This window comes from Rhopalosiphum padi, chromosome 1 (genome assembly GCF_020882245.1).
Source record: "Rhopalosiphum padi isolate XX-2018 chromosome 1, ASM2088224v1, whole genome shotgun sequence".
Lineage (NCBI taxonomy): Eukaryota > Metazoa > Arthropoda > Insecta > Hemiptera > Aphididae > Rhopalosiphum > Rhopalosiphum padi.
Window position 1 is genome coordinate 76731662 of NC_083597.1, and position 24110 is coordinate 76755771.

A 24110-nucleotide genomic window follows, 5' to 3' on the forward strand; every position below is an offset into this window, starting at 1 on the left:
GTTACACATACGGCGAATACCTAATGCATTCAAACTAATGAAATTAAAGTGCGCGCGCAAATGTAATTGCATTGGGTTTCGAGTAAAATAATATATTATACATAGAAGTATAAGTAGGAGGACGTCGTTTATTATTTTAGTGCGTTTATTACGACTTGAAAATAATAAGTAATAATACGTATAAAAGAATAAAAATAAATAAAACGAGTGTTTGATCATATTTTTGAAAATTTATTTTTGGAGGACTCTTTGCACGCGCGTGCAATATCACATGACGTATACACGTTCGTCATTGCGGGTCAAGTATATTAATTTATATCGGTTTGATAAAAAAAAAAAATCATCATCGCGAAACGAAACGAACCGCTCGGGACTTGACGAGTGAGGTGCGTCGTTTGTATAATAATATAGATACTTAATACTGAAGTAGGGTAAGTAAAACCGTACTCTTTCTATAACACTTGCGCGCGCAGAAGTGATCGTCTCGTGTAGTGGACTCGCCGAGTCCTATTGCGCGTAAACAATATAATCGTGACAAAAAAGGTATAATTATTACGCTTTTGAAATAATAACGGCGTATTCGTTTGGCGGCTATACCGATATCGTTAAGACTCGGAGCCGCACACTTGAACGCGAGTGTGTTCGAACTTTGAAAAACCATTATAATAATATTATTATATCATTGGCCGACGATTTATTATATCCCAGCGATGCTTTTGTGCTGTGCGTAGATTATTTTCACTCCATAAACTACGGGTATTTCGACCGTGTTTTAGTGTTGAGAACGATCGTTTCTTATATGTATATATAGTGTCTTAGCGTAATAATATCGTTATAGGAAAAAAAAAAATAAAGTTTTCAAAATCATTATCGTTATCGCAGCGCAGGTCTTAAATCGTTAATGATATTATAATATATTAAACTTCGCTCGGCATCTCGTGTATTGTGCACTTTACGATCGTTCGCACGTCCTCCCTCTGGCACGAAATTTAAATAATATAAAAATAAATTAAAGAAACAATTTCCGAAAAAAAAAAAAACTTTGTACATTTATAATATATCGTTTATATATATAACTCGCTCGGGACCGAGTATACGACGACGACGGAGAGGGGCGTGTTTCAGTTAAACAGTGTACATAGTGCCGCACCAGCGTCGAAACGCAATACAGTTTTGAAACAATCATATATTTTCGACGAAACGGTCCGTGTCACGTTTTACACAGTGTGCTCCGCGTATGTAAAAATCTGCGAAAACTAACGTGATTGTATAGAGTATAATATTATACACAGACAATTTTTTTTTTTTTTTGTCGGATTGACAATGATATAATATACAGATAAAAATAAACTACCGTAAGTGTTGACTAAGATAAAACGAAGGTAATATAAAATTGAAGTGAGATATGGATGGAGGGCGGAGTACCATTTATTTTGTAAAAATATTTTAGTGCACCGCTTTTAATTAATGTACACTAATCAATAAGAAATTTAAATCTTTTCGGATATGGAAACTTTTGCATACTCCTTCTATTTATTTTATTTACAATTCTATAGTACTAGATGTACTATACATATATATATATATATGATAATCACGACCTTTAATAATGGAAAATTGACGTGAAAAACTGTTGTAGTTATTGTTTTTTTTTTTTTTTTAATTTTCTATTGCATTCGTTGCAACTTATTATATTGTTCCACTCCAGATTATACCCTAAAGAGTTTCCATCATCTTTTTGGATAATGATTTAATGACAAAAATATTGTTATGTTTTTAGTTGGAAATCGCTTGCGTGATACTTTATGCCAGTCGCAGTATATACGTGATGAAAACTACGTTCAAAATCTCTAATTTGGTCAACGTCGGTAGTAGGTGATGGCGTATATACTGCGATACGTATACAATTTCAGTTATATGATTTATAAGACTGAACAACCCAAACAGACGTTTTTAAACACTAACACTCGTTTTGAAGTAGTACAATTCGTAGAAAACTGCGATCAATATATTTTACTTGGTTTGAAGTACCTACGAGCACAGACGAGCTTATATTAAGCACATATAACTATATAAAGTACAGCGAGTAAAGTACGTTAGAAGCAATAGCAACAGATGTGTACTCGTTTACTAATTTCATCTTCGAAATGTACATAATATCGACCGTATTTATAATAATATTTTTCGGACTTCGTCTCGGATACGAACTCGACATTGGTTAGTTGTATCGACGACTCGACAAGCCACATTCGGTTTGATGCAATCGAATTTTCAGTGAAACGCTATACCGACATACATAACTTACTATCTGTTGTTATACAATATGCACAATGCATTTTGTATGTAAATGTAATATGTAAAAGCATTGCAAAAGTTGTACAGCGAAGCCGTTTGCACTACACTCAGTATAATGTACAAATACACATTTTGTTTACAAAGTACATACCTATGTATAACGTAATCATATAACATAATAAGTACATAACACGTATATTATTTTTAGACTGTACATCACGCAGGCGTAATTCAATATAAACAATTCCGCGTAATTGCATAATAATTATTTATGGAAGACTTGAAGACAGTCTCTCCGTATTATACATACATTTATTTTCTCATTAAATTAGATACAAAACAAAGGGTATAATTGAATCGAGTATTTGAAGACAACGGAAATAACTTTGTTATACTGTTTTTGTATGGTAATTCCGTCAGCTATAGTTAAATTCGATGCAGTTTTGAACGGTTAATTTAATTTGTTTCCATTATTTTTTCTATTATTTAACGTGAAACGTAATGCTCGATTAGACAATATTGTCGTTTCTTCGGAATAACCGTCACGACATTGGATTTAACATCGGCCGATCGTGAACAATACCTACGGGTGTAGGACTTTCGACATTTAATGTCAAAATAATTATTCAAATAACGAAAATCCATAGGGTCGTGCACTTTTGTGGAACTCGAGCAAACAATATTATTAAACCTATTGAAAAAGACTAGTTGACAATTTTAAAACCTAGTATTATAATAATATATATTATTATGGTAATATAGGAATCATGTATAGGATAATAGTAATTCTTAATTATTACCAACCGTTATCTCCGCAATGCATTTGTACGGTTGACGGTTGCTGCGATTTTTTTTTACTCCGCTGTCCATTGTTACGGACCGATACTTCCTAGGACTTTAAAAACTCGAAAAGTAATCCGCACGTTATCTGAGCATATTTGTAACAGTATAAATTATAAAAATAAAGGGGAAACCGTAATCGCGCGGGTCTAAGCCGTGTATAATATAATATAGAGAAAAAAAATACAAAGTTACAAAAACGTATGTTTTTACGTTTTACAAAAAACCCGGGATTATGCAGATTACTCGGGCAGACCGAAAAAAAAACAAACAAACACGTTTCGTGATTTCGTCTGTAGTACAAATGCGCGTATATTATTATAATGTTGTCGTTATCCGTCGGCGGCGGGACGATGTCTACGAGAAATACGTGGTCTACGGTAACCCGTAATCGACGCGATTTTCGACGGACGCCCACCAACGGACTTCTTTTGCTTTAAACTCGTAAACATCGCAGCACCCATCGAATCCGTTAATAGTTATCGTACCTAACCTGACCCAAGCGTTTAGATACCATACCACAGTTCTGATGTAAGACGAATCGTATCTATATTATACCTAATATATTATATTTATAATAAACTTTCCACATCCGGAGTCTTGGTCGTGTTGCGGTAAGGAGAGTGGTAATAATATATTATAATACTCGGGCGAAATGCTCGTAAACAAAACTGCGATGGTTCTGTTGATACTGATGATGATACCACCGCCGCTGCTGCTACTGCTGCTACAGCTTTTGCTATTGCGATCGGTCTCTTCTACTGGCGAAAACTTCTACCACGTCCCCGCGTATAATATACGTCCACTCTGCCCGTCAGCTTTGGGAATGATTAATTTTGTTCATGCCGTAGAATTCCTACTACCGAAACGTCATTAGCAACTGTATAACAAATTCGAGGCGCCGGTGGGGAGGGTTAGTGAATCTAAACTGCAGCCACCAAGGTATGCGTTATTGCGACGACAACGACGACGACGAATAATAATAATAATAATAATAATAATACCCTCCCCCCACTCCATCAAGCATTCTTGCCTATCCGGGATCCCTCACTATTCCATGCATGAACCCTTTCACCCCCCCCCCCACCACAACCCCAGCCAATACCGCATTATCTGCCTAAAACCCCCGTCTGCCAACAGTGGCATAACGAGTCTACGTAACTCGCCCATTTGTCTTCCGGGCTACCCACAAGTCGCAACAGTATTATATAGCACTTCACTCCACCTACCTACCCACACCAATCCAGAACGCTGTAAGCTTTTGCACGGGCACTATTATCCACAACCTGTGCCGACGGACGTTTACATAATATATATATATATATATATATATATATATTAAATAAACGTATGTGCATATAATAATATAATAACGCATACCACTGCCTTGAAGGTCCGGCGTTCCCTTCGCGTTATCACTGCCTAGTGAATTACACTTACCGTTCCGCTGCAGCGAAATATTCGGATCTCTGTGGAACGCCTGATTTAAATTCGCATTCTTCTGGTGCATGAAAACGTATCAACAGTGACCGGAAAGGTTTCTGTGTGGTCTATCACGGTCACAACCCGTAATGTCTCAGTCAGTTTTAGTGTACGTGGAACGGGACGAATAATGATATTCAGTGGCATGGTAGTGCATCTAATCAATGATGTTGGCAATTCATATGTAAAACAATTAAATACATATAGGAATTATATATTTTAGACATTGATAATATTATCACGTTTATAACACACATAATATAGTGCTAACCCCTAATAATAAAATTATTCAAAATCTGATTTTTACAATCTTTTATAACTTCAAGAATATATTTTAAAATTCTTAAAACATTTTTTATAATACTTAATTAGTGTCCTATGGAGATACAAACTTTCATTTTATTCAAATTAAAACTTTATATTTTTTTTTTAAACCATTTTTATGGACTATTATCCTAAGTACAACAATTTTAATAATTGAGAAACAACTCGCTTGAATTTTAAATTAAGTACATCAAAATTTCAAAAAACGTATTCACTAAATAATTCACAGTACAAAAAAACGGAGCCCTCGAATGAAAAACAGAAATTTGTATGACCACATACCACAGCACATTCCTTACGTAGTGCAAAAAAATTAAGTAATATGGTCTTTATAAGTTCATTTAAAAATTACAAAAATTCAAATTCAAATAGGTAAATTAATTAGTAAAGGAAAAATGTGGATGGTGAGTATGCTTGGTAAATCACTGTATATTAATTTAGAATTTAGTACCTAGTTTCTTTATTAACTATTATAAGTGATATTTATTAAAACACTAAAATTACTTTTAATAATTAATTTCAAATTGGTTTTAACGCGTATCTATAAACTATGTTATAATAATCTACCGAATTTGTTATTTCCATTTTTTTTTTAAGTTATTTAGAAAAACCGAAAGTTTTTAGTCAAATTATTAAAATATTTTTTATCCTAGCATTTGTATTATTTGTCATAATTTGATTGACTTTAACACGGATATTTAATTAAAAAAGGATCAAACAAATCAAACTTTTTGTAATGGTCATTGCGCTCTTGTAAAAACCAAGTGAAAGAAATATTAGTACTCGAGCACTCTGATAGTGAGAAATAGGCGGAAACAATGTTCAACTGGCGTTATTCAATTGTATTTAAGATAATAATAGCCTTACTAAATCGACCATAATATTATGTTCAATTAACTCATTTTGACCGCAATAAAACATCGAATAAATTCAACTTAACATAAAATATGTAAAACAATAATTTTCGAGTCTGATGGATTAATGATACGCTTCAATGATTAAGTGAATTGAAAAAAAAAACATAAACAATTGAATTCAAGTAATAAATAAAACGTTATGCTTATAACGATATGTAGGTAGCATAATAAAACATTTCATTAAATGTTCGTAATAAAACACTACGATATTAAAGTATAGTAATAAACTCAACATACAGTGCGGTAATCATTGTGTTAGTCGAGGAGTACTTATTCAGTTTGTGAACATTATATTTGCTGCCCGGCGGAGCTGTAATTATTTTCATAAAATATGAAAACAATTTTCAATTAAATTTTCCAGTTAATCGACTGAAACACGGGATTTCATCGACAGGCGAGGCGATGTAACTTTTAACTAGCGGCAATATAAAGTTGCTGAATTCATACATTGTTCAAAACAACATAACTTTATAATTAATAAAAACAATATAATAATAAATAATACAAATATTGTATTTTTTACATTATATATAAATAGTACATTATGCATTATTATATTTCATCGAACGTTAACATAATATACTTAAGGACATCGAGTCAATATAAGAATTGCGAAGGTAAAATTAGTGAAATGTTTAAACAGCAATAGCATTAATAACAAATCCTTTTTTCGAAATATTATTTATTAATTTTTTCTTAAAATTAATCTTCACAATATTTCAAACACCAAAATTAATTACAATATTTATACTAATAATACACGTTCTATAAATTACGTACAATATCTCTTACATTTTCTATTTTGTCCCTGTTTCCATAGTCAATAATAAAAATAATACACATAATATATATATATATCATATTATGTAAGTTGTATACTGTTATTAAAATATTTAAATTTCATACGATGAATTATAGGCAATACCCCTGAGGTATTCTAGTTTGTTCCTATTTTTACGTAGTCTTCAATTAATTTATTGAATATATCCCTTTTGTATTTTATGTATAGTTCGATCGTATCCACAATGTACTGATTTATTTTTATTTCGACCAAACATTTATTTCTTTTGGATCGTTTCAATAAATGCCCATAATATCGTTAGATCTTAGATGATATGAACTTAATATTGAAAAATCTACGTATGTCAACTTTCAACATAATTATTTGCTCTAGCTTTCTAGGTAATCAAGATATTATAAACTTATAAGTATAAGTATTAGTATTAATTCCATAATGAATTAGAAAATCTAGGTTTCATCGTTTTACGAATATTTAGATGATCGATTCGTGTATCCTTAAATGAAGTTATAAATGGTTTAAAACACCCTCATTATCAACGTAATACGTACTTTCACATAATGCTTCAATACTTTAGTTCCGTAATTTTCTGGAAAGATAGCCAAAGCAGATATTAGTAACAGATTTGCAATGAATATTATTCCTAGTTCGTTTTATATCTAATTATACTAATCTGGAAAATAGATAAAATTTTTAGCCAAATATCATATTAAATTGAATGAAAAAACAACCATTTTTATTAGTATTAAGAAATTTTGTTTTAAATACGTTTGCTTTGTTTAAAATCGATTTTTGGGATTTTTTTGATTAATATTAATAATATTATGTTTTGATTTTCAAAAAAAAACTTTCATATTGTGAACCTTACGTTTTATCTAACATAAAGCGAAAATCAATGATATTACAAAATTATGCTTTAAGACATGCATTGTGTTATTGTGTATATTATATTCCTGTATATTTGGGCAAATAATGGAGTTCACAACTTGAAAGTTCCATCAGTGAACTAATGCTTAGATTTAGCCAGTAAATCTACATATTCTTTCGTAGAAAATACTTAAATCCGATTATCCACTGGTTTAATGTAATTTATTAAAAATGTATGATCATCCACAGTTAGTGAATAATGTTATTATTCTGTCAGCAAACACAATATTGATGATTCAGACACGACTTGATGTGAATTGTTTTGAAATAATAGTGCTAGAATTTTCATTTTGTTAATATAAACTAATCGTTTAGTTTTTAGACGGGATATGGTGTGATTATGTTCACTATATCCTTTAAAAATGTGTTCGTTTTCAAGACAAGTTCTTAAGACAGGATTTACATTGGTCTTTATTACATATCCAATAGCTACCATTTTTAAATATTTTTGACAGACTTAAACATACCCACTATACAATTTTTGTTGTTTCGACTTTTGATGAATTCCATAATAATTACACAATTTTAACTAAATGTGTAATATAAAGACTTAGATATGACAGGTACAGCTCTGATCGTACGACCCAGGCTATAGATGATTAAGGGTTTGGCAATGGCTCAACCACTTATATTTATTACGCGATTCGAAACTAAATAGTACAAAATTATATACGATATTATGGTTTATTCTATTTAGATCTAATTAAGAGTACACACATTATACAATAATAATGCAAATATTATAAATCAACGACTAATAAAATAATGCCTTCATTGTTTTTATTATTGATTTCACTATTAAAATATTTCGTGAATGTTTTTATTTTCGTTATTTATTTTTTTGCGATTTCAATTATTGGCTTCTACTAAAATTAGTTCATTATCAAAATAACATAAGATTAAACATTTTTACTAAGTTATAGTATTCCCTATTGTATCTGTAGGTAATCATAAAACACATAATATTATAATACACATTTTTATTTTTACAAGACGTATAGATTTTTTTTATTTTTTTTTTTTGTTTTTACTTAAGTCTATTACATTCTGTAATAGCGGCAGCTATATCATTATTGTACGACAAAACACATTTATGGCTCAGGCAAGAACCGAAGTTCACTGAATTATAAAAATTAATTTAACGCCATGTTATCATTCGTCGCTCAGGGAATATATTATATTATTACAGTTGCTCGATGTAATATTAGTAGCATATGTGTAGTTTTAAAGTTATGATACGTGTGACTTATTACACGCATATATTCGAATCCTATTAAGATATTTCTGAAATAGTTTATGTATTCAGTATTCATATATTATGATTTGAATTTTCAAAATGTGATTATAATATATTAATACATATATGGGATGATTCATTTAACGTACAATTCCAAAACTACTATTGTTTTTTTTTAAATATATCTTTAACATAACTTAAAGTCGTTACAAAAAAGATTTTTTTGAACAAATCTATCGAGTATTTTACACTTTTTAATGACAATAAACATTTTAAAATTATTATCAAATATAAATAATATTATTCGGAGTATTAAATCTAAAAATCAATTTTTGTACAATTAGCTCATTATGATTATAAATGTTTAAAGATACAGAGTAATGTTGCAGTGAACTAACATTTTAAGAAAAATGCCAATAACACTGCATTCATCTCATCAAAAATATAAATATTCAATACGCATAAAAATTTAATTTCTATGTTTTGAAGTACCTTACTGAAATATGGAATTAAAAATATATGTTGTCAATAAAAAAAGTTAAACATTTAAAAATAAATAGCGATTATGAGTGGAAAAAAAATGTTTACTTTAGGAAAATATTTTTTTGACGACATAAAAATAAAATTTCCCTGAGATATTTAGAGAATAGTTTAAACTACGTTTTAAAATAAACCAATAAAGCTATATCTAATCCGTCACAAGCAGTTTGTCCTTCTAGGTTTAATTAGTTCTCAGAATGGGATACACCGATTCTGATTTTTCCGTGAACTGAGGTATATAAAACTGAGATACACCGATATAGCACCGTATTTTATGTTAGTTTATTTTTTTTAAAGTCGGGTTATAACATCTAGTTATAAATAAAAAAATAATCATAATAAATTATCAAAATTATTTTATAAAATTTCGTGTGTACCCGTACCATATAATAATATTAAAATAAAACTATTTTATTTTAGTATAATAAATCAATACAATATAATAATATTATGATATATTTTTTTTTTTTAATACGATTAAAATGTAGTGACCTGCATATTCCAATCCCCTACCCCCCCCCCCCCCCCCCCAAAAAAAAAATTAACCAATGTTATAATTTTTTGGTTTATATGTAATGCCCATTTACAATATTGTTGTAGGCCTTATATTATTATAACCAACAAATTGTATACAGTCCATAAAATTTGCAACCCCAGTGCTATATGTATTTTCCGTACACAGAGGTTGTTAAAATAAACTTTCATCCAACACGCTTAATGTGACGTTTATTCTCAAAACGATATCAATTCGGTACGCACGAGCGTATATTTTACTGGAAAATGTCAATATTATATAAACACATAATTGGAAAATTTAATAACTCCATGGCAGCGTCATACGCATCGAGCTGAACAATTTAACATTATTTAATTTAGACTACGCCCTATGTTCGTACGCTGTACTCATTAATAATAACGAGTATATAAATGAAATATTTATTATAAAATATATATAATGTGTGTATACGTGAATAAAATGCGGTATATAAATAAGCAAGCACGTGAGTTTTCAGAAAAAAACAACATGGTCTTACAAAATTGAGTTTCAAGTACTTGTCAAGATTTAAATGGGCGTTTGAAAGTACTTTGTTGAATTGAAAATTAAAAAAAAAAATAATAAAAACAAATTCAATGAAAAAACGTAACACGATGTTACCGTCTACCAAACTTTTCGATTTTTACAAAACTCAAATTTTGGTCGATACCTACATGTTCGGTTGGTAGAATAAATAACCGAATTGCATGTCTGATCAGTGGTTGTATTGCAATAGTTGCGTCGAAACAGAGAGGCATCGAGGGTAGTTAACTCACCTTGTAAAAACATTGATATAATAGCAAAAATAAAATTACCACCTCTCCCCACATTCGGAACCAAATGTAGATAGAACTTTATAACAAAAATAAAAATATATTAAAATAAATTATAAATATCCCAATGAAAAATAAATAAAGTTATTAGATTGTTTTATAACATTTAGTTTAATTATAATAAATAATTTATTATGTAGTTAAAAAAATAATAAATAATATATTCTGATTTAGTTAATTTTACATACAAAAATTTAAAATAAATGGATAAATTTATATACATGATATGAGAAGGGAAGACTTCTGCGAAGAAACCTAACAATAATAATTTATACAACAGCTATTTTTAAAATTTAATTTTATAAATTAAATGTTCGATTATTAATTTATAATAGTTATGAAATTATTTTGTCAAACAATTCCAGCGCCATATTGTTTAGTTATTTACATATTTATCCATTATGTCTCTTATCGAGTTTCTTTGTCTATTGTTTCTCTTTTTTTTCTTGATATATGGTAATATGCGGTGATATATCTTTGCAAAGAGTTCTTATAGAGCAAACTTTTTTAAGAGAACGATTGAAAACAGTTATAGGATAACAATGGACTTACAAAAATGAAACGACTACGAATAAATTTTGCCAAATACATAAATAATACTTCGATAATACTATTTGGAATTCTAATCGTATTAAATTTAAACTTACAATAATTCACAAGTTATTTTAGTTTTAAAAACATAAATAGATAGAGAGTAAATTTTACGTAAAATTAAATATTTCAATTTGTAATTTACAAAATTACATCTACTTTTTAAATTTATTTATCAGAAATAAACTAATAAAAAAATAAAAAACTAATTTCTAAAATAAAAAAAAACTTATATAATTTAACACAAGTTTCAAATAATCATCAGCGCTGACTCTATTAGATTATATTAGAAGCGTATTGCTACAATTCCAACTTATAGAATACATCAAAACGACCAATATTATAGATATCAAGAAGTATAAAATAATAATATTGTAATCTATTAACACTTTAATTTTAAGCTTATCATTTTACATTATCTGATATCTTCAAAGACTGCCACGGATTTGTATTAATAATAATAAAAACAAAATTGTAAGTGTACACAATTGTACAAGATTTCACTAAACGTCCTACTTTTTAATAAATATTAAATAGTTAATTATTATTAACATTTATTTATTGTTGATTTTAAATAATATTATTTCCAGATTCCCACTACTATTAATTAGTTTAGTTGAGAGGTATGTAATAATATTATAATACTATAATATAATTAAAAATATAATTTTTTTTTTATTGTGATATCCCCTAGATAAACTTTTAAATAGTGCACCTAATATACTAATCAATATAAAAGGCGAAAAAAATCTATAACAAAAGCTATAACAAAGATTAAATCAGATTGATTACTCCCGTCGGACGAGCTTTCAACTGCTTGTCGTACTTTTACAGGGTTTTTATCTGGTTGCTTTAACATTCCATGTTTTCGTATCGGTTTTAATACACTAGGTAGGTACTCAACTATTATTAAATAAGTTCAACGCATAAAACATTAATGCGAGTATATGCGCTTAAGGCTAAAATTAATTAATATTATAATCATCGTTTAAAACTAATCAAGCAGAAACCTTTGAACTTTGATTTCGTAATATTAATATTTATTCATAACAAAGAATATTTCATCATATTTTATCTTTTATAAACAGTTTTTGTACTGTAAATTATTGGTACTTATGTATAAATTATTCGAACGCGTAAGTCTTACTTATTTTGTATTGTAAAATTATTATCGAAACTACTTCGACAGAACAACGCGAACCGTGTACACCGATACATACCCCGTATAGCCATTGTGGGTATATGGTGGCGAGAAAGCGATATATTGCAAATTTCATTGTATATATATTTATATACGTGTGTCCGGTGTGTGTGTAAAAAAATAGGTATTACGAAAGAGAAGTATATCTTATTTCCCCACCGCGTCCGGTATTATAACAACTTACTATTCAGAGAGCACGACGTTTGTAGGTACAATAATATTATAATACACGAGATTACGCACAGACCACATATTTTGGCACGCGTGCGATATATTAGAGTGCATAAAATAGTGAACGTTTCGTACAACAGTAGGCCCAATAATGATATGCATATGTGCAACGCGCACAGTGTGTACAGAGAGTCTGAAAAACGTTGATACATATTACATCGCATCGCGGATGACTATACTTGTACACTGCTTTGACGCGTTGTGCGGCGTGCAAATGCGATAATAACAAATCGTATGTAACATTCTTGTCATTACGTATAGTGCAACAATAGCTGATATCCGAGGTAATAATTGTATTATGTGTTATTTATGCAGTAACAAAATTATTCGCGTCAGACGGATTTAACGGTTTCCTGTGTTTTCCGCGCACGGTGTATACGAAACACAGACCGAACGTACCTATCCCGCGTGTCACGTCCGCAGAAGCAAATAACACTATTCGTAAACCGACTAAAATGCATCTATCGGGATCGATTTTACGGTTTATGTTTTTTTTGCTCCCGTGTACGCGTTCAATATTAATACGCGAGGTATGCCGAAGGCTCACACACATTGGATATGGATAAAATAAGGAAATCGTCTGCATAAACGCGATGTATAAATGTATGCATGTATGTACATGATATGCATGCCAAACAGTTTTCTCGTCGAAATAGGTGCCTAATTAATGTGAATAATGTAACGACGCTTCATTGACGTTTTTTTTGCCATATATACGAGTGAATTATATAGGAAACTTACTGTTGTCGTATACTCCGATTCCTCGAAATATACAATTTAAATGAACAAACAAAAATATCAAATAATACTTTATTTAAAGAGTGGTAACCGAAGTCACACGATCACCACCACTGCTTTTCTTGGAGTTTTCATCCTCCTTATATATCAATTATATTATGTCTTCACCTAGTTACCTTATTGACTAAGCATAAATTGTATTATTGTTATCTTATCCTACTTACAGTATGTTAAATTAAATTGTTATAATTGTTATGTTAACCTACTTGTGCGTTTGTTTAAATTAATAGAAATAGTTACGCAATTTTACTTATTACCTATAGCCCTATACTAATAGGCCAATAACCTATGATTATTTATTAAATCTAATTTTTAAATACTAACATTTCTTATTTAAGTATATATTTAATTTAAAGCTTAATACAACACTGTAAAATAAATTTCTAAAAAGTACCTTTTCACGAAAAGAGAAGAATGTTTTTGTTATATTTTTTCTAAATGAATTAGTAGGACGATAGAATAGCTGAAAAAATAGTCACTGAATGTCTACCAGTGTACATTGCGGCTTAAACAATAATTTTATAGAGTAATTATAATTTTACTAAAATTAACGTTTTACGACTATTGTTAACATATAGTGGAATAATCATATTCCAATAACATTACATCTTGTCATTTTAAGTTCAAAAAAACGGTAGCGTTACAATTTGAGTATTTTGACTTATGTAATTATAGGTATGAAAGTGTAAAGACGAAACTAACATATTAATATGTTAATATTAACGTAATATTGTATTATAAAAATATTGTAGGTACATAAAATAATAAATCTTTCTGCATTAGTATAAACAATAATTATTATATAACTTGACTTAGAATAGGACATACTAGATACGTACACAAACGGCTATATCATGTCGGAGGAAAACGCAACTCGATGCGCAACCTGTAGAGTAGATACGCAATTGACCATTAAATATCTCCTTATTGAATGCTGAAGAACAGCAACTGCCAGAAATAAAAATAACATTACTGATTTTCTATTTATAAGTAAACAACAATTTCAGCCAATTGTTTAGTCAATACTTAACCAAAAAAAAAAAAAAATGATACAAAATATATTTCAATAATATTATGATATATCAATATACAAATATAATTATATAATATGTTTATAATAAAATTAAAATTAAACAAATGAGACGTTAGGCACAAGCATAATTTTAAATGTTGAAAACAATAATATGTATAATTAAATGGATAACAGCTCTTTTAATATTATTGAACGATAGATCATTATTGTATGACAAATTTATAGCGTACGAGCAATGAAGGTATTTTAAATGTCGTCTAATAAGTGAGGGAGCAGTGGATTTCATTAGCAAATAATAGAAAATCACATGCATATGGATCCGTTTGATTAGAATGCTTATTATTATACCTGCAAACACATAAAGTAATGAGACTATACAGAGAAAGTTTGGACTAGAAATATATTTATGATGAGAAACATAAACGGGAACAACGCTTTTAACAATATAATATTATATGATAAAAGTATTATATTTATATTCTCGCTGCGTCCAAGTAGTGGCTTTGTCGGGTTACGCTTTGAGTCGGCCGCGCACAATCCTAAATCATGTATGGACACACCGTCGCCCGAGGCGTGGTGCCGTTAGGTCCGGTGAATCTTAGCTAGGATCCTGATTAACCCCGCGCACTACGGTGTCCGAAAACTCTGTGTCAGGAAACTTCGACGGTCCGCAGCCACTCGGGAAGTTTGCCCGAAGTTTCGACTAACCGTGAAACGGTTCTCTCTCCGGAAAGTTTCTCGCCGCTCAAAGTCACTTCGTCCTCACACATCTGTTCCTCTCCCCCTTCCCAACGGCTCTAGAGTGGGCAAAGGACTATTCGTGTATATAAATCGCTGGAATAATTTAGAAGCGTATCTGCCTCGCGCTCCGTCCTCCGCGGATACGCGTTCGACTACCGACTACGATCTACGCGCACAAAATGTGTATAGACTCTGACTTTGTTGTCGTCAATCCGCGCAAACGGAATCGATTCCCAAACGCGAGCCACTCACATTCTACCTCAACAAACTCGTCTCGTCGCACGTGCAATATCCTATACACATAGACTGTAAGTTATTTCCGCACACGTTCACTCGGACCTACACCGCTGTCACGCGAAACTTTACTCAAAGTCGGATCGCCGAAACGGTCGACTGTTTGACACACACACACACACACACGTACACACATCTGGTCTACCGACGCGGTAAATGCGGTGTCAATTTGTGGTCGACCGCTTTGACATGGCACGCGTAATATATAATATTATTATTTATACTAATATAATATTATATAATGTATGTATCGGCGGTGGTCTGCAGATATGAGACTGCACGCGAGTATTATTGTCATTTAAGCCTTAAGGATTGTGTCTCGTCTTAGCGAAGAAGTTGTTTATGATTATTATATATTTTTCCGATAAGAATATATGTTCGGATTTTGCAGGTCAATTTTTTTTTTTTTTTAATTTATATAGTTTTCATTATTCTACGCATTGACTTCATTCGTAAAATTTCATCACTCAGCAGCTTAATACATTACAACCATATTGTATAGCTATATTTCAGTGAGTGGTGAAATATTTTAAAAACATCAAACGAAAACAACAGAATTAGTCTACTATAAACGATCAATACAATATATAATATCACTATTACGATTTTCCGGGTACCTACATTACCCGTGTTTGTTTAAAACATACAAAGCAAACATTTGGTATACATTACAGTGCCCTTGTTCAAGTATCTGATATATTTCATCGAACTCTGACGTTTTCTATATAATTTTAGCTTAACCCTATATATTATACTTAAGTAATGTTAAAAATTTGGCTAATTCTATATTATAAATGCATTATGTTTGAATGTATGTAATTGTACCAACGCTGAAAATTACATACAATAATCCATAATATAATATTCGTTTATTGCATTATCGTACTTTCATTCAAATTATATGCACCAATTTCACGGTTAACAAGACTAAAGTGCATCTGAAATGTCTCATTTGAGTGCATCATACTGCAGCTGCTATGGCAGTCTGATTCATCAGGAAATAACGCAGTTGAACAAAGTGTATAATCGATGTGCTTGACCGGCGCCCAACAGCCATACGAAATTTCATCTGGCTATCGAAATGCATTTACGTTGCAACTATTCAACGGCTCAGTCCATAAATAATACTATGAATCGTGAACATTTAGTGAGCAAAAATAATAATTTTAAATGAAAATTTGTATTAATCCAGATAATTTTTAATAAAAAAAATCACTTAAAAATATGCAATTGAAAAAATTGAAAAAAATATAAAATAAGGAATATTGATTAAAACAAATAAGTAATCAAACCAATTTTTAGTAATAAGACATATTTTTGGACATATTTCATTATTAATCGACTGGACTGAAAGTGGATTTAAAATTAAATCATAGACAGTGAAATATTGTAATGGAAATTTTCTGATATTGATTATAAACAATACAACACATTATAATAATATATTAACTGACATTTTTTTAATAGTTAAGAAGTTAAATAAATAATAATTAATGTGGCTTGGGATGTCGAACTTTTCTACTTATATTTTATTATTTATTAAAGCTTGTATATTATTACATTTTGCTCAACTACGTTAATAACTTGGATAATAAATTTCATCATCTTATCAAATTTTATATAAGTTATTTATATAGATATTATATGAAACAATCTACATTTTTAACATAGCCTTTATATTATTTCTATACTAAGAAAACCCAATTTTTCTATGAATTAAAGGCACACCATTTAAATTTGATAAATATTTTAATATGATTAATTAATCGTATCTGAAGTTAACGTTCTTATATTTTAATAAATATATAATATTAATTTTTTATATTTATAAAAACTGTTTAAACTTTATACACAGCTGTGTATAAAATAATAAAAATGATTTCAAAATAAACATGCCAATTAATTTAAAATCACTAAAAATATAATATTTTTGAACTCTACAACTTGAATGAATTCAATAGTTTACTATTATGTCGTAATTTTAAAATTAATATAATATGTATCCTTTACAAACTTAGCTCATTTTTAAGGTATAGAAATCGCAATTTTAAAATTTAAAATAATAAAATACCCGTAGCATGTAATGTCCATATCGAAGTTCGATTTTGATGTAATACTATTCATAAACGTACGTTGATAAATGATATAACAACTTTAAATATAAATATAATTTATTAAAAGTATTAATAAATACAATGTATATAAAATATGCATATGATATGATTAAGATAATCTTAAAAAAATATGTAATATCTTTATTAAATTAATATTTCATTAATATAGATTAGGTGTATAATTAGGTACATATATTTATATATAATTTATAATTTGAATTTATCCTCAATACAAATCAGTGATTATCTTTAAAGTATTCAATATAAAATTTAAAAAAAGGTGGACAAGTGGGAAACGCTCTTCTGTATATTACACGTCGAGTAGGTCACTGTAATGGATGTGTTAAATTTGTATTCAATGATATATCATTTTATACGAACACCGATTCTGAGCGGAGACAGTCTGCATTTTATGTACATTACATGATATGTTTCTTGACATTGCTATTAAAAGTCGCTTTTTTAGTATTATTTTAGCGGTGGGTTGATTCATTTTTATTATATAATTAGTATTTACTTATTATAATAATATACATATATACCATAGATTATTATTGTTATTAAAATATTAACCTTAGAATTGATAACATCTTACTGTAAATAGTAGGTATAAATAGATAATATCTTATAATTAATCAATATATTATTAATATATAATTTCATATAGTTAAATTTATAATACATATAAAAGTTTTAAATCCACGCAAATTATATTTTAGAATTATAAAAAAATAATTAATATCATGGTTTGTCGTTAAAATATGTAATTTTATCCAAAGCTGAACTAAAAACAATACAAACATCTGTGAAAAATATTTATGTATGTATATATGTTAGATTGTTTAGTTATAGTAAAAACCAATTACGAATTACATTATTTAGATTTTCAAGAATTTATATATATGTAGATTGTAGGTATATAAATTAAATGATAGCTGAAAAAGGGTCCCCGAAATTCATCTAAACGTTTATTATTGGTTGATAGAGTGAATATCTTAGAATGTCTATTGAAATCACGTATATGTTTAAAATGCTTAAATACCTATTTCAATTTAATTATTGAAAATAGAATTCATCGATATATATATAATAAACGTCACATCATAATTTAATGAAATAATGAAAGAAAGTACTTGAAAACTCGAATAAAATAGATTTGTAATTATTATTTAATTTTTTAGGTCTGAAAAATTGTATTTGAATTACATACACGCGTAATGTATATTATCATATTATAATATTTATTTTAAATATTTTATAATAAAATGTATAATCATTTATAATATAATGATTTTTTTTAATACCACTCATCTTATTTCGGTCAATGTACGAGTTATCCATATGACCTACATATTCATGGAGATTTACACTTTGCCCTATTCCATCATATACATACATATTATATAACATATTTTATAAATATAACATATAACATATTATATATAGTTTATACAAAAGTACTATATATAGCGAATTAACTTAAACCGTACAAAGAACGAAACGTATTCAATTGTGAACTGTAATCCAATTTGTTACACGAAAATACCGATTGAACTACCGATAATAACTCCACTGACACATTTGTTTCCGGTTGGTCAGCGCACAAATTCAATATATAGACACATACACATAGTTGGCGCGTAGAGGATGATTTCATTATCGAGAATACTCACTTTTGGCGTTTTAATTCAATTACCCTTGTCAAGTTAATGTTTTAACGCGTTTCCGTAGTACATTTTTATCGAAAAAGGATACACATTAAAATTAAAATAAAAAATAAATACTATAAATCATTTACCACCAAAATGGTCATTAACTCATCGATGCCCATCGAATAATTTCCTAAAGTAAAATGAACACAATTACAACTTTGACAATATAATTTTTAACAAGGTAATTAATGCACTAATGATATGAACTCGTTTGCCGAATTATATTATTTGAACAGTAATAGTACAAAAAAGAAAAAAGAAAATCTTTTTACATAGGTTAATTAGTTAATTTATTACATTCGAGAGTCGTCTGAAATCTCCTACGCGCAAATTTTCAGCGAATGTGTTATTACCTTATTAGAATACATATTAATACATTATTTTATGGAAACACTTAATATTCCGTTACGTATTGAATACTTATTTTCGTTTATTAACTAAATGTCGAGAGTACAAGAAAAGAAACATATAAAAATAGAATCATATTTTACACTTAGATAAAATAAAAGTCATATGTCGTGAACGAAAACTGTCACTGTGTAATATGAATAAAAAAAAAAAAAATACGAAAAATATTTGAAGATATTATCAGATTCGTTATCGATGACATGTAGTGAAATTGTTGTGAATAAATGCGTCTGAAGATGGAACGTTTGTAAGTATCGCTCCGATCGAGATTGACGTTAGATCACGTGATAAGTTTTCTGGCGTTCAAACAGTTATTATATTATTATTATTATTATGTTTGTCGCGCAGTCTCTTTATAATGGACTGCGAGAAATGTATTTTATGATACACGAGAGTCACTCGCTTTAGCCATTTATCTTGAACTCAAATCACAACTAACGACAACAATGATTTAAATATTTTATTCGTATTATAGAATCGTATTGGTTGAGTACTGTTCTGGTATTTAATGGACGGTAGTCTATGATAATAGTATTGTGTCTTACGCAGTCAACCCTTAAGAAATCAATAGCCTAAAAAATAAAATATTGTAAAATATTATAATAATTATACATTTTATATTGGAAAATCATCATATTGACAAAATGTAATGATAATCAATGTGATAATATTCGATCGTCACAAACGCGACTGATCCACACGTGTCATATTGTCAGAGATTAGGTATATTTAAGATATTGAAAAATTGACTATGTATGTAGTCTGATCTAGTGGACCCAACTCATTATAAATATTGATCAAAATGTCCGTATAATAACTCATTAATATGTATTATTTTTGTATATTAATTTCACTAATACATTAGAAAAACATTTATACGATTTTATTACTAGTTCGATGTTAAATAATTTTAGATTAAAATACTTAAAAGTATTCAAGTTTTAATAATTTGGTTTTTTTTACGTATTTATTATGTTAGAAATCAATAATATAGAAAAATAATTACTACACTTTTTATAATTTAAATTTAATAAAAAAACATAGCCAAGTGGATACCACTCTGTTGTACATTTGGTTTCGAATGAGGAACTAGCTGTAATGGGTGTATTAAATTTTAATTAATTGATATTATATAATTGTATACGAAACACGATTCTAATAGCAGAAACGATATATACTATAATATACACATTACATAATATATAATAATACTAAGTAATATATTTTTTGATATAACTAATAAAGTTATTTATTTTATTTTTAGTATTACGATAGGATGATACAATATTTTTGAAAATATTGCATTTATTATATTATTTGTATTTAATTATTATAATAATATATAATATATCCATACTATATTATATCAACTTATATAACTCAAAATTACTGTAATTACCATAAAACAGTAAAAATAGGTTTATAGTATAAATAGTTAATACCATAAAATGAACCAAAAATGTTATTGTACATTATAGTAAAATTCATAATAATATAATATACGTAAAAGTTTTAAGTTCTCGTGAATAGTGTCATTAAATTATAACAAAATAATGAACATCTTTATTTATCGTTTAAATAAGTAATTTCGTCCAAATTTTAACTTAAAATGTCTATAAAAAGTAATTGTCATCATATATTTTTTAGATTTTATGGTTTCAGCATGAAATACTAATGAGGAATCTTGTATTAAATTTTCAAATCTTAGGTATAAAAACAAACATATTTATGAAATTCCAACTACAAAATAATTTACTAACTTTCACGATATTCATGAATTATATTAAAAAATCTAACTTTGAACGCTTTAAAAAATATTGTTACTAGAGATTCGTTTTTGAATTATAACAAAATATAGATATATATTAGTATAGTAAAAAATCTGGTTTATAATAACTATTTAAGTTATTCCTTATATTTTTGATTGGTTTACCCGATTATAGAAAAAGTACTGTGAATTTTTTATAATAAACTTTCTAAAGTACAAACTAGATTCAATTTTATATCCAGGACCACACTCAAAGTTAATATTTGAAGCATTTTATTAACATCCTTTTATGACATATATTGTACATACACAAATCACTTCATTCATCGGCTCATCGCTCCACTTAATAATTCGATTATGCGGCGCACTAGATAGGCATTTCAGGTACACATGATCATGCTTATTTTTATTAGACATTCTAAAATCACTGTTTTTTTTTTTATTTTAGAAATTAGAGGAAACTTCACATAAATTCACATAATATTGTGTAGTATCTACCTTATTAATTACTGCAAAATATATACATTCAATAGAACCAAATTTGTGTTTTAATCATTAATAAAGTTAATCAAACTTAAATAAGGTAAACTATTTTTACGACACATTATGGGAATTAATTGATATATTAATTTAAAATCTGGCATTTTAAATGGTAATAATAATTTACACAGTTATAACTCAGTTTAAAATGATAATAAATACAAGCTTATGATATGCCTTAGATAGTTTTGTTAGACTATGACCAGAAGTATTAAAATAAACATGAATGCATATATTTGAAAATTAGCTAATGCAAATTATTAGTCATGATATTGTGCATAATATGTTTAGTGCAATTCTAATTATTTTAATGTTATAAATTACCATAACAACTATACATTTATGTTTTGAAACACAAGCGAATTTAATACCCAGGGTTAGTCATTCTTTATGGTTATAATTTTTAAATTATCGGACATGATATTATTATTAAAGTAAAATATCTACTATAATATTAAAAAAATAATAATAATAATAAATAAATAAATAAATAATAAGAATATTTTATTCAGACCTATTTTGATAACTCGCATAAGGTTTCACATTTTTTTTTTTTTAATATTAAAACAACTGTAACCACAAACATTTTTGAATATACATTAACACTCTTGTTTGTTTTTATTTGTTTTTTTTTCTAGGTAAAAATGAGCTTGTTTTAGTTATATTTTTAAGTAATGTATTTACTTCTTGATATTGCAGTTTTGGATGAAAACTTTAAAATTACAACATTCAAATAAATAATTAAATTTAAACTTAACATTTTGGTAGTTTGCCTTTATTACAACTGATTTGGATTAATTTAATGTAAATTTTTTATGAATTCACTAGTCATGAATAGTTTATTATGTAGTTAAAAAAAATATTTAAATAATTTATTAAAAAGAAAGATTAATCAAAATAATTTTGAACACATCGTAAACATAATAGAATTAATTCATGTATTATAGAAGTTTTCAATTAATATTAATCTCATTTATAATCAACTGATCATCTCTACAAGTATAATATCTACCTATTAAAATTAATTAAATATTGCAAAAGTTGCAAAAAATTGTGCATTTCTAATACATTTGGTTAAATTTATTCAATGATTAATGAAATTTACAACTTGTATAATATTCAACTTTATCAGATGATTTTAAGATACATATTATCATAAAGACAACGAAAGAATCGGTTATTTATGCCTTGTCACATAATGAATATCATTTTTAAAAATAAAAGTATTGTTACGCAAAATACTGAGGACGTTAACTGCATTTATATGATTATTATGCTAGATACCTTGATTGCATAAAAATGTATTATAAAACTCAAAGACTTAGATCCTACTGGGCCTTCTAGTAAGTTTTTGAATATGGTGAAAATGTTTTTGCTACTTAATTGGAATCTTTGTGATTACAGTTTTGCTCATACTACGAGAGTGGAATTTTAACACTTTCATTTTATTGTTCACATTGTAGACAACCAGACACAGGATTAAATTTGTTCACATGGTGATGGGCGTCAACTTGTTTAAGCATAAAAGCGGCGGAGGGCACAATTTAAACTTTGAAAGCCTCTAGCGCGTACACGTTTTAAACTTTCTGCATTGTTTGTTTAATATTAAAATAGCATTATATGATATGGAAAAATATTAAAGGAAATTATTTAATTATTCACACGTGGTTTTAGAAGCATACCTGTCTATAATATTTAATGTGGGCGATTATATTTGCGCAAGGCATTGAAAAAATAATGCGTACGTACTTTAATGTGAAATAGTTTCTACTGTAATATAATTCCTTCAATTTACATTTATTTAAGTAATCGATCAATTCTTAACTACGATGAGTTATGATAAATTTACGTTTAATGTGCTAGCCATATGTTTTTTGTGCTCGAGAATATTCATAGTTCATTACGCTCAATTTATTATTAATCCAAGTGGTGTTATGGAAATAAAGTTCA